Raw genomic sequence first — 12,142 nt, 5'->3', positions numbered from 1 at the left:
CCCAATATTGTTTTGCATGAAAAGCCCGGTGGCCTTCCAAGGCCTCCGTGCCTCTGTGTTTCATCAGCATTCTCCACGGGCGCTCTACCAACTGTGAGAATTTTTGAGGTTCTTCATCACAAAATGATGTCGAGCAGCGCTGATTGATGGACCACACGGCTTGTCACGCTCTCATATGCTGCATCTTATATGCTGCACCTTACCTCACCACAGCACTACATGCACCGGTGGGATCTGATTTCAGAGTTAATTTTCTACAAGTTGGACTCAAAACATCTCAAGAGGCGGCACAATATAAATGTTTGACAGGCTGTTTAGACTCCTTTCATCTGGTTTTCTCCTCCACGCTCAACCTGTGGAGTGTTACACATGTGGTTCTGAGTCCCTTTTTTGTGTGTGTGCGATCCACACTGTTTGTGCTCGCACAAGTGGGATGCCAACCTCTGCCAAAACCAGCTCAGTCAAACCAATATTTGTCATATGTGTATAATAACAACACTGTCAGGATATTAATATTATTTATTGTGGTACATTTGGTGCGCATAATTGCGTTGTTTGTGTTGTTCATCAAATGTCATCACTGAGGCAGCACAGTGGATAGCGTTCAGCGCCATCTGCCTATAAAAGGTTCCAAAGTTGGCCTCAAAATGACATACACAACTATTGGACACAACATAAGGGACACATGCACGAATTAATGCGAGCCAGCACCAGAGCAATACGTATGACAAATTCTGCCTTTTACAAAGACAATGCTCAGTTTAGATTGTGGTGCTGATTTAACAATATTAACTTCAACGCAATGATATGTTCACAATGAAACGTGTTCCCCGCCGGGACAAGTTAAAAGGAACAGCAGGAATAATGATGCTGTCTATTTTGCGATTTGCTTTTCATGTCACATGCTGCTAGACTGGAAAAAGGCATCGCATGGAGTAAAAACACAACCTTGACCCACTTTGAACAACAACGCTGTACCGTGGGAAAGGAGCAACGCAGGCAAACTCAATGAAATCCACCTGAAAGCTAAGCTAGACAGCGAGATAGTCGCTTACTATTTAAATGCGGATGCCACGATGATATCAACAAGTACTGTTCATGGCAGTAGAACGATTCTAATGATTACTATGCACCGACTAAATTTCAATAGGAAGCCTCTCCAGAGGATCGTTTGGAGCTGTCACTGCTCAGGCGCCAATTATCGAGCCGGTCCCAGTCGGCTGGCGTCAAACTGCAAGCAGAAAATTAGACCGAAAAAGGCATTGAAGGGGAGAAGGAGGAGATTGGAGGGAAGAGAGATTTCAAAAAGGGGCACAAAGGTTGAACAAAAGAACATTTGACACAACAAAAAAAAATACGGAACAAAATGCCAAACTATAAAATAAGATATCAAATGGTAATTTGTATCCAAACTTAACACAGCACACATGCCAGCTAGTCTATGTGAATCATTAAAAAAATTGAAATCAATAACATCTTGGAATTGACTGAATTCATCTGTTTGTTCCCCTTGCTGCTAGGCAGAATTTGAAAGCTTGTTTAAAAAGCATGACATACCACATCCACATTCACAATTTCTTCACAACTACAGGCAGATGGATTCGCGGCACACTGCAAGGAAAGGACAGAAAAATCCGGCAGGAACAGGAAGCCAGAGAGACACGTTTGGAAAATTCCTCTCGAAGCAGTATAAGTGTAATGGCACAAATGTACGTATTCATATTTTGTTTATTGTTTTCTTTGCAGTTACAGCAAGTTATGTGTAGTTATATGACTTCATGTTCATCATGCCTTTTATTCATTTGGACAGAAGTTGGTCGGTGGAAGCGCTAATGGAAGCGCGTTTAAAATGGTGGACGGACCGGCCGATAGGCGTTTACTATTTGGTCCTCTTGACATTTAGATGGATGGCGGAAAGGTACCCAGGCTGCAGACGGATGGCGATAAACGGACCGGACCTACTACCCTAATGAGTTCAGAACTATTCATGTTCAAAAGATGTCATAAATGTGTTTTTGCAATACATGCCGTACAGTGTGGAGCCTTGAGATACACGTTAGTAACGCAAAACACTTATTTTATTTATATATTTTATTTATTGGCCAAAGCTGGTAAAAATGTCAGTGCTTACCAAAATTACAAATTTTCTCCAAAAAGTAAAACCGTTGGATGCGGCCGAGGCGGGAAAAAGAAAAGAGTTGATTCCTCCGGCGTCTCTCCAGTGAAGACTAATGCTACATTCACACTAATCGCGGATGAAGTGATCCGCTTCGCTTCATTCGCTAGCGTTTCACCACAGGAAATTTAAAACCTGAATGCCGCGACCGCTCATTCGCGCTAAGCGGAGAGGGGAGGGGCTTCGCAGTGAACAGGACGCTGTGTGGCTGTGTGTGACGTAGTATGCCCGATACTGATTGGCTGCCGCGAAGAGAAATGGCAAATAAGTTAGTTTTATACGCGATGAATGGGAGGATTTTCGGTGCTGCGCTCCACGTCCCACCGCTCCAAACGCATCATCCGTGCCGCCCCGCACGCAACCGAGCCCGGCCGCGTGAACTACATTGACTCCAATTGAAACGCTCTGACAGAAACGCTCCAAACGGAATTGGTGTGAATGCAGCTGTCCAATTGCTTCTTTTGAACTTTTATTGAAATGACTATTCCTCAATATAATAATAATTCCACAGTTTCATCAAACGTTCCTCAAGCCCAACGTAACAGGTAGTGTTCCAGCAAAATAGTGCGAGGCCATTGGGTTGTGTACACAAGTGCACTATAATAATTGACATCTCATGAGTCATGGCTTCTGTCCGTGATTGTTTTTTTCTCTTGCACGGCGGTCTCTTAAAAAATCAAATTAGAGGTACAAATTAGGGCCAGAAAAGGACGATTTTTTTTCTACAGATAATTTCAATAATCTACTACTGTCTGTTCATATTATCTAAAAATTGCAATCTCCCCTTTAATCTTTCAGAATTATATGATGCATGTATGACTGATTTTCTTAATGGAATTCCTACTCTCCATTGGGCACTGCTCCACTGGCCCTCAAATGCAAAATCTGCAGAACTGACTACAGGCCTTTCGCTCATTAAAGTAGAAATTCCGTGTTGAGGTAATGAATAAACCTCTCTTAAAAACATTTATCTTTTGGCTTTGAGCGCAGCTGCTTGTTGTAAAAGCACAAGCAGCCATCGTGGTTTCCCGAATCGCTAAGCGCTTGCAGTCCATAACTTATGCCCTGTCCTCCGTTGTTTTGACGGCATATCGTTTTTTTTTTCCCAAGACGGGGAGCTTGAGAGCTCTCGGGAGAGGGGAGATGGATAAGAGTGCCGCCATGTGACATTGGAGCGAGATGAGTGTGTTCCTTACGAGCGCACACATTAAACAAGCGGGAGATTGGGGAGGGAGGCCAGGGGCATGTCCACTTTCACGGAGGGTGCACCGGACAGCTGCTTTGTTCATCACCTTAAGCCTCTGAAAGCCAGTGGAAATGATTGCCCCTGCTGGAGAACTCATGTTTACTGGGCACAAACTGGTTTTAAAGGAGATTCAATGCTCTGGATGCATTTTCAAAATATCTGATTTTGATTCTTGTCCTGTTCCAACCAAAAAGATCACTGGACATTTTACTAGGCACAGCAGTACAATTCAATGCTCTTCAATACAAGATACAAGACAGGATGGCATTCAGTAGAATATGTAGGGAGGATGTAAAACAAACGGACATCACCATTTGTGATTGTCGGGATTTTGCAAAAAGACAAAAAACAGATGTCTAACAAGCCTGAGAGAATTGTGTCCATCCATCCGTTTTACGTTTGTAGCAGCGACATGCAGTTAAGGGAGGCTGTGTGATGAGCTTCAAAAAGGGTAAAAAAAAAATAATAATAATCAAATTGTGAAATTAATTGAACAAATTATGAAATTCTATTCAGTTTTAGTTCTCTGGTCTATGCTTTATATTGATTATCTTTTTTAACCTAATAATGATTTTCAGAGCTGGGCATCTTGCAAAAATGTATTTAAATCTGTTTATTTTCGACCAGGCAGCACGGTGGTCGACTGGTTAGCACGTCCGCCTCACAGTTCAGAGGTCGTGGGTTCGATCCCGGCTCCGGCCTCCCTGTGTGGAGTTTGCATGTTCTCCCCGTGCCTGCGTGGGTTTTCTCCGGGCACTCCGGTTTCCTCCCACATTCCAAAAACATGCATGGTAAGTTGATTGGATACTCTAAAATTGGCCCTAGGTGTGATTGTGAGTGCGGATGTTTGTCTCTGTGTGCCCTGCGATTGGCTGGCAACCAGTTCAGGGTGTCCCCCGCCTACTGCCCAAAGACAGCTGGGATAGGCTCCAGCACGCCCCGCGATCCTTGTGAGGAGAAGCGGTACAGATAGTGGATGGATATTTTCGACCAACTTCCCTTGATTTTCGACCAACTTCCCTTGACTCACTGCCCTGAGAATGACATTACCTGGTTGAATGAAAATATTCGCAGGCATTGCTTTCCGGCACTTAAAATTTTCCATTTTCCATAGTCAGGCTAACGTGTAGATAGTATTTGTGTTACTTTGCAGTGTTGCTGATCACATATAACCGGAGATAAAAGAACAAGATCAGGCAGATAAGTAGATTCAGAGCTGGGCATCGCCTAACCGTCAACACGTTCAGCCAAACGTCGTTGAGAACGGACTTAACCCGTACCACTTCAGACGCAGTTGCTACACTCCTGACACGTGGCCGAGAAAGGAAAAAATAAAAAATAAAACAGTGTTGTGTACCTTGCCGTCCGACAGACACAAGGACGTGCCCCATATTGTTTTGATTTCACAATGCTTTGCGTGTGTATGTGTCAGTTGTTTTTCACAATAAGTGGACTCTGACTACCATTACCGAAGAAGACAAATTCAACAAATACGCAAAGCTGGGCACTTGACCCTTTTTTGCCCGTCCGGCCGCGACCCTCCACCCTTGACCTGGGTACTCTTCCGGCCACGACCCCTCGGCCACATTCATAAACATTGTCGGACCCCGCCCCGTTACAATCCCCGCCCCCCCCAAAATAAAAATAATAAAAATCCTGCATGATGCTCTGGAGAGATGCTAACAGAAGAGGTTTATTTAAAGACAATTAGCTGGCTAACTTACTATTCAAACCCGCAGTGGACACGCTTCAATTTACCCAGCTGCGTGTACTTACTTCCATTGCAAGCCCTGGGTTTGGTTATGTCGTATTGTATAATTATTTGGGTCCAACAGACGACAAGTCTGCAAGCATTCAACAAGTTGCTTATTTTCCACACTTCCCCTCCTTCACACTTCCCGGCCTTCAAAATAAAAGCATACCAGCAAACCACTACACAGCAGTTTTGCTACGGCGTATTTCCGGAAGTAGGAAAGTGCATGATGTGCCAGTGTCATACTTGTGTGTCGGACTAAGCATAGTCGGAAGCTATTTATGTGGTGAGGCGAGGTTTTGCTAGCAATAGCATTGTCAGATTGAGTTGTTGTTGTTCGGGGGACAGATCTGAGTGAGGGAACAGGTGAGAGGAAGTGACGTTCTCCCTATGTTACGAGACTCAGTGCCGGACTAAATGTGTCTCCATTAAATGCGGGGAGGTGCAAGGTCCTTAAAGGTCCAAAAATGTCCTTCAAGGTGCTAAAACTAGAAGTATTTGGTCTGGCTGCAGCGAGGTTTCTGTAACAATAGTATTGTTAGATTGAGTTGTTGTTGCTTGGGAGACAGATTTGAGTGAGGGAACAGGGGAGAGGAAGTGATGTTTTCCTATCTTATGAGACTGAGGGCTGGACTAAATGCGACTTCTTTAAATATTGCAAGGCTTCCGAGGTCCTTAAAGGTACCCAAAGCTCCAAAAACGTCCTGGAAGGCACTGAAAGAAGATGCATTGATGAGGCTTCCACTATGCCGCAATAAGTCAGTCTTTCATTTATAATATCGCCGAGCGGGGGCAGGGCAATGCGCGAGTGGTAGTTTATCGAAGTTGTTGGTCGGAAATGCTAATCGAAGCCTCTTTAAAATCTCAGGCGAACCGGCCTATAGGCGATTACTATTTTTCCGGCTGGATAAAAAAGGCCGATAGACAGACGGCGGAAGGGTACCTCGGCTGTAGGCGGTAAATGGACCTCAAATTTTTTGTAAAATGCCCAGCTCTGCCCATTCCCTCGTTATTTTAGTTTTTAATTACCTGTAAGCTCCTTTTGATGCACTGTATTATTCATTGTGTGTTTGTCATGAGGGCTAGTCTCGTCATCAGCCAGGAAGCGATGAGGGGATGAAAGATTCCATTGGAACTCACACAGAAAAACTAGAAAATAAATGTCCGTAAATGCCATTTCTATGCCAACAACAAATAATCTGATGTTCCTTCGTATTTATCAAAAAAACTTACCAAAGTGCAGTTTGCAGTGTTACTGAACATACTGGAAGCAGTTCTTTGGGTTTTCATATAAAAGAAAGACAGAAATATTCCTGTATATTTCCCATAGAAATAAAAAATAAAATAAACTTTGTGTTTATGGTGCAGTGTTTTCCTGCTCAATCCATTAGCAGGCTACATATTTCACTGTGCGTTTGAGTTGTTGACTCTCACCAGATGTGCTGACACTTTGATGAGTCATTTGTCATCTTACAGTGCATGTGTCTTCCTGACAAGTTTAGTTTTTGCTACAGCGGAGTGCTTTACGGTGCCTGTGAAGGATACGTTTGGACGCGATTCTCTGCATTACGACTAATCTATTCATCTTTTTGTCTTGGCTGCGAAGTGCACGCAAGGTTTGTCCCTTGTGGCTTGATGTGTTGTAAAATGGAACATGCATTGCAACATTTAGGATCTAGCGCTTGCATATAAATGATGACGGAGGGAGGTCACCACCACTCATTGCATGCTGGCTTGTCTTTTCTAGAATGATGCATTTACTCATTAGTGGGCTGTGCATTTGGTACCTGGGCCTTGGTGCCTGACTTAATCCACCTCTTAATACCACCATCATCACAGTTAAAGAAACCATGATTGCTTCCAAGAAACACAATATACAGTAACAGCATATATTGCGTGCCATGTATCACCTGGAGCATTTCAGAATCCGTTTTTACTGACTCTAATAACATGAGTTAAACATAAAACATTTAAATACTCATCGGAGATGCTGGTTATTGAATTATTAATGTGTGCAGATGTGCGGAGTAGAAGTTGGCTAAAACAATTTTTGCTCCAACCGACCAGAGGGTGGAAAAAATGCTGAAGTCATTACGAGCCAGCTCTTGTGAAGACGAAATTGACATCGGATTGGTGAAACAGTCCCTTTGCAGGTATAGTTTAAGTTATATCAGACAGCACTATTGATCCTCAAAGCCCTGGGCAGGTTGGAATGACATGGCAGCGCATAGAGGCTAAAATGTGATTGGAAAAAAGTAGTGCAGCCAAAAGAAACCCTATGAAAATTAAGAGAATTGACTTTTGGGAGTAAGTTAATACAATTTCATGGAACAAACGTTAGAATTTAGCTGGTAAATTTAGGTCAGTAGCTACTTCTGGTAGTTTTAAGGCCAGCAAAGAAGGCCTTGATGTCCCTGACCACCCACCTCTGTACTTTCTTGAGCGTTCTTTGTGATCCAGGAGTGAGGTTTTAGTTGCCAAGGTCACCTTTGGTGGTCCGCTGATGGTTTGGCGTAGAGATGGTGCGCGCGGGTGGCATGGCAGTTAACAAGCAGAGACATTAGACTCTGCAGGGACTCCAGTCAAGGTCCACAGGAAAGTAAAATGCCACTCAGGCTTTTGTGACATTTGCAGCGCACAAAGCCAGTCTGAGAAGGTTCACGCGTCAAGTGAGAAGTGAAAGTGGCAGCCATGAATATCAATAACTCATGTTAACATATACGTGCAAGATTTATGCAGACTGCTGATGAGTGCATCGGGCTCCTGTTTACTTCGGCCAACACTGGAGGTCACGTTTTTACCTGTGTTTTCATTATACAGGTATTTGTTTCCAGCACAACCGCCAAAAGGTGAGAATGGTTTTGAAATGTGAAGCTTCTGTATGATCTACGAATCAACTTCTGAGGAAGTGGAAATAAATACCATGTATACTCACAGATGTTTCAAACTGTTTTGAATGATTCTGTGCATAGCTTCAGAGTGACCAAACAGAAATTACACAAATTTTGATCATGACATGAATTCCGATCCGGAATCTAGATATGGATACATTTTGAATGAGATTTGGCGTGTAGCTCTGCTATGATCCGCGAACAAATTTTTCTTATTGTATAATCGAGATCAGGACACAGCTCTGGAATCGGAATTTGCACCACTTCGGTAATATGATCATTAAAAGGTTTTGAGTAGTTTTGAAAAGAATTAGATGTGTACCTTTGATACAATGAAGGACCACATTGATCAATTCTGCTCCAAATCTGGATTGTGATTAGATTCTGGAAACTGATCAATTTTGTCACGCAGACATATCTTAAAAAAGCTTGAGATCCGATTTTGATCAGCTTTTATTTGCAGGAAGAACTAACTGATTAAGATGTTGAGCATGATCTAGATTTGGTTTCATAACATTGATACAAATCAATTTTGCCAAAGGGATGTTACAAAGGTGCAAAAGTAGCACAACCACTTTCTTTTTCAATTTGGTGAGTTGCACAACGATGCCCTGATAAACTCTGATAATAATCAATTGTGTCACACATGAACATTACTCAAAAATTTGAACATATTTTGATTAAATGTGTGTTACTTATGCATGACCAAATTGTGCTTATAATTCTGAACCCAACAATGTTAGTGACATGTACATTTTTGAAAAAGTTGCAAATGTTTCTTCAATGTTGAATAACATCAATGAGACTCGAGAACAAATGGATAAAGTTGTGATGATGATCTAGATTTAGATCTGAAATCTTGATCTATAGTAAATTATCTGTGTACAGATCAATTTTGGAAAACTAATTTCACTCAAAAAGTGGTGAGCAGATTTGGATGTTTAACATCAATAGGCCACACAATTGAACTGATAAGTTACAAATCACCATTTGGATCCTCATTTTCAATGCGGATTCCAAAATTTGGAATTTGGAAATTTTGGAGTGCAGACATATACAAACATTTTAAAATTGAATTTGGTGAGTGACTTGATTCATATTAATCTATCTTTATGATCTGGACTGGGATCCGGAATCGAGTTATGTGTGCAGATTCTGGATAAGGATGAATTATGTACCACAGCCATACAGTAATTATGGCATCAATCTGAGCCTTCATATCATGCCGATCAAAGGCCAGTCAAACTCTTTCAGAAATGGCCGTGGTAGCACAATTAATTTGAAGCACTGTCTGACGTCTGGTTGTGTGACATGTAAGCTTATGAAAGGAGTCGATGGATTTTCATGCTCGTTTTGCCCACTATGCTGTCCCGGCAAAGGGGGAAAAAATGCTCATTTTGGCAGACTCAGATGGGAGTGCAGCCAGGGAAGATTACATTTTGAAGCAGTTTTCTTTCTTTCCTTTTTCATTTTACTGGCCTCGGTGGACCAATGTCCTCTCCGAATGCCCTTCTAGTTGAAGCATTATTCTTTTGATTACTACCTGTTTATTTTTAGGATTAGAAACCTCATGGGGTATTTCTATAAAAGGACAAAGTTTTTTTTTTTTAGGCAACCTGGATTAACTGACCCACAAAAGGACTACTAGTATTAGCTGGTCGTACAATGAACTGTAAAGCTTTAATCAACCAAACTTTCAGTTAACAAAATGGGCCATTTTCATTAAACAGGATTTCCGGTATAACAGAGGATTAACCCTGCGTCCCAATAAAGCAGTTTTCATAATCTGCTTTAACGGAGGCTTTTCTGTATGACCAGTTTGATTGTCATTGTGATTATTTCCCCTCACAATTGCATTCGACTATGAATGAGGAAGAGTTAACCCAAGATGGAATAATATTCCTCGTGGAGTTTAGTTGGAAGCTTGTTGGTGTTGATGTTGTCTTTTCAGGTCCAAAAATCTATTACATTTTCAGATGCTTTAAGATGTGTCACGTGACTTCCTGCCAGTCAGCTGAAAAGTGCTGATGATGCGAAAGATGGGAAGTATTAAAATCCTTGCACGGGAAGCAGCAGAGACCGTCTGTCTGGTGCTGTCGCAGAAGTGTCATGACATGCCTCATTTAAGTCCTTGTTGAACTAGAGGGGGCCTCATAGAGCACAAAAGCCCACTACATATCCCACCCCACATGCCAATAGACTCTCTCTATAGAACCGCTACAGTGGAACACCCGTAAAGTTGTAGGATGTGGAACTCGACTAAAATATTCAGGAAAAATACACCTTGAAAACAGGAATCCTTGTAATGCCTTTGTTGTTAGCCTTATTTCCATGAGTGATCACGTGCTGCAAATGCTTGTTTTTGTGAGGATGTGTCTTAGCGAGAGATGAATAAACAGGTAAAATGATGATCACCGATTAGATACCTGCCCATACATCAATTTGTTTTTTAAATTAACTTTATGTATTTCCTGCCAAAAACAAAACGGGGTAAAAATTGAAAAACAAGTATCTGAATCAATCATCTTGGCAAGAGGCTAACAAAAGAGACATTACAAGGCACTATGCTAATAAATGGAACATGACAGGTTATCAGGGATTTCAAGTTGGACCACCCTATTCCTCCATTTAATAACAACATACCACAAACATTAAGATTGAAGTTGTTCTGAAATTTGCACCTCGTGGTTTACAGTACAGCTTTTCCTTCTCACGTTTATAATAACTACCTTGTACATTTTTTTATCATTTCCTGTCAGTGACCCCACACTCACCATCACTTTTTGCATCCCTTCTATGAGGGCTACTCCACAAGGACACATAAACTCCCCATACTAACACCAGTGATATACTGTATACATGTCAGTATACCAATTCAAAACCATTTCAGTAGCATTTTTGAGAGAGCTACCCGGTGCACCTGCATTTATTGCACATACCAGAAACTGCCGCTTCATCCATGGCATCATGATATCTGCGTACTTCACAACACCTCAGTTCAGCCTGTCTATTTCTCTATTCCTTTGATCCTTTTGTTGCAATAGGCTATGTCTAAAAGAAGAAGCTGCTTTAGTGCCTTTTTTTAAATTGAATCTTATATTGATATATTGTGAACCATTTGAACTTGTATACATTTTTGACTTTTAAACAATCTCTACCGCCCTTGGTCAACGAGTAAAGATTCTGGTGTTATTAGACATCAAGGTCACGTTAGCACAATGCCCGTTTCTGGGCCGTACAAGTTTTTAACAACACATTTTTTTCATCTTTGCATTTAATCATTTAACTTTTGGATATTAAACTTTTATATAACTAACGGAGCACGAATTAACCTTTTAAACTTCTATAATCTTTTGAACTTTTACATAATTGTTTTAAACTATTTATTATGGGGGAAAAGTACCTGGTCTTGTCCACACTAAATTGTCTTCAGCCCTATGAAGAAGTGTAAATCCCACAGAATTTTATCTGGGAATGGGAAAGGGCGAATGAATCGGCCCATTGTTCCGTAGCATACATTTCTCCAATTGAGCTTAACACTTGACGGGCCATAATTAATTCTTACCCGTCTTGCAAGGAAAAACCCTGGCTTCCTGCGAGAGCCTGAGCCAGGTCGATTGTTTATCTATTTTTTATCGATATGCCCCTCAGCACGCACTGTTGCCCCTTATATGACCTTTCTTTCCTTTTAGGTATTCTTTTCATGTCTTGACATATAAGTATGTCTTTGGGATTGAATGAGTTAATCAATAAATATTTATTTAACTTAGATATTTATTTGTCTTTCGACAGTCCAGCCATTCAATCCCTTATTTAAATTTATTTATATTATTCATTTATTTATATATTTTAAAATATTTTTTAAACGTTAGGGTAAAACAGGGTCTGAATATGTCTGGCACTGAATGAGTTAAGAATGGCTCCTGGGCACATTTTTTCTTGATATCAGCTTCTTTCAGCGGTTGCTATGGGTAGAGAAGGGTAACTTTAGATTGTATAAAGAAATAGATTTCTTGGTTTGTAGCAGCCCTTCTCCAGAGAAGACCTTATAAATGTGTTGTCTCCTGAACAATAAA

This window comes from Filicampus tigris, chromosome 2 (genome assembly GCF_054856515.1).
Source record: "Filicampus tigris isolate MCC_2025a chromosome 2, RoL_Ftig_1.0, whole genome shotgun sequence".
Lineage (NCBI taxonomy): Eukaryota > Metazoa > Chordata > Actinopteri > Syngnathiformes > Syngnathidae > Filicampus > Filicampus tigris.
This window is presented reverse-complemented; position numbering follows the sequence as displayed.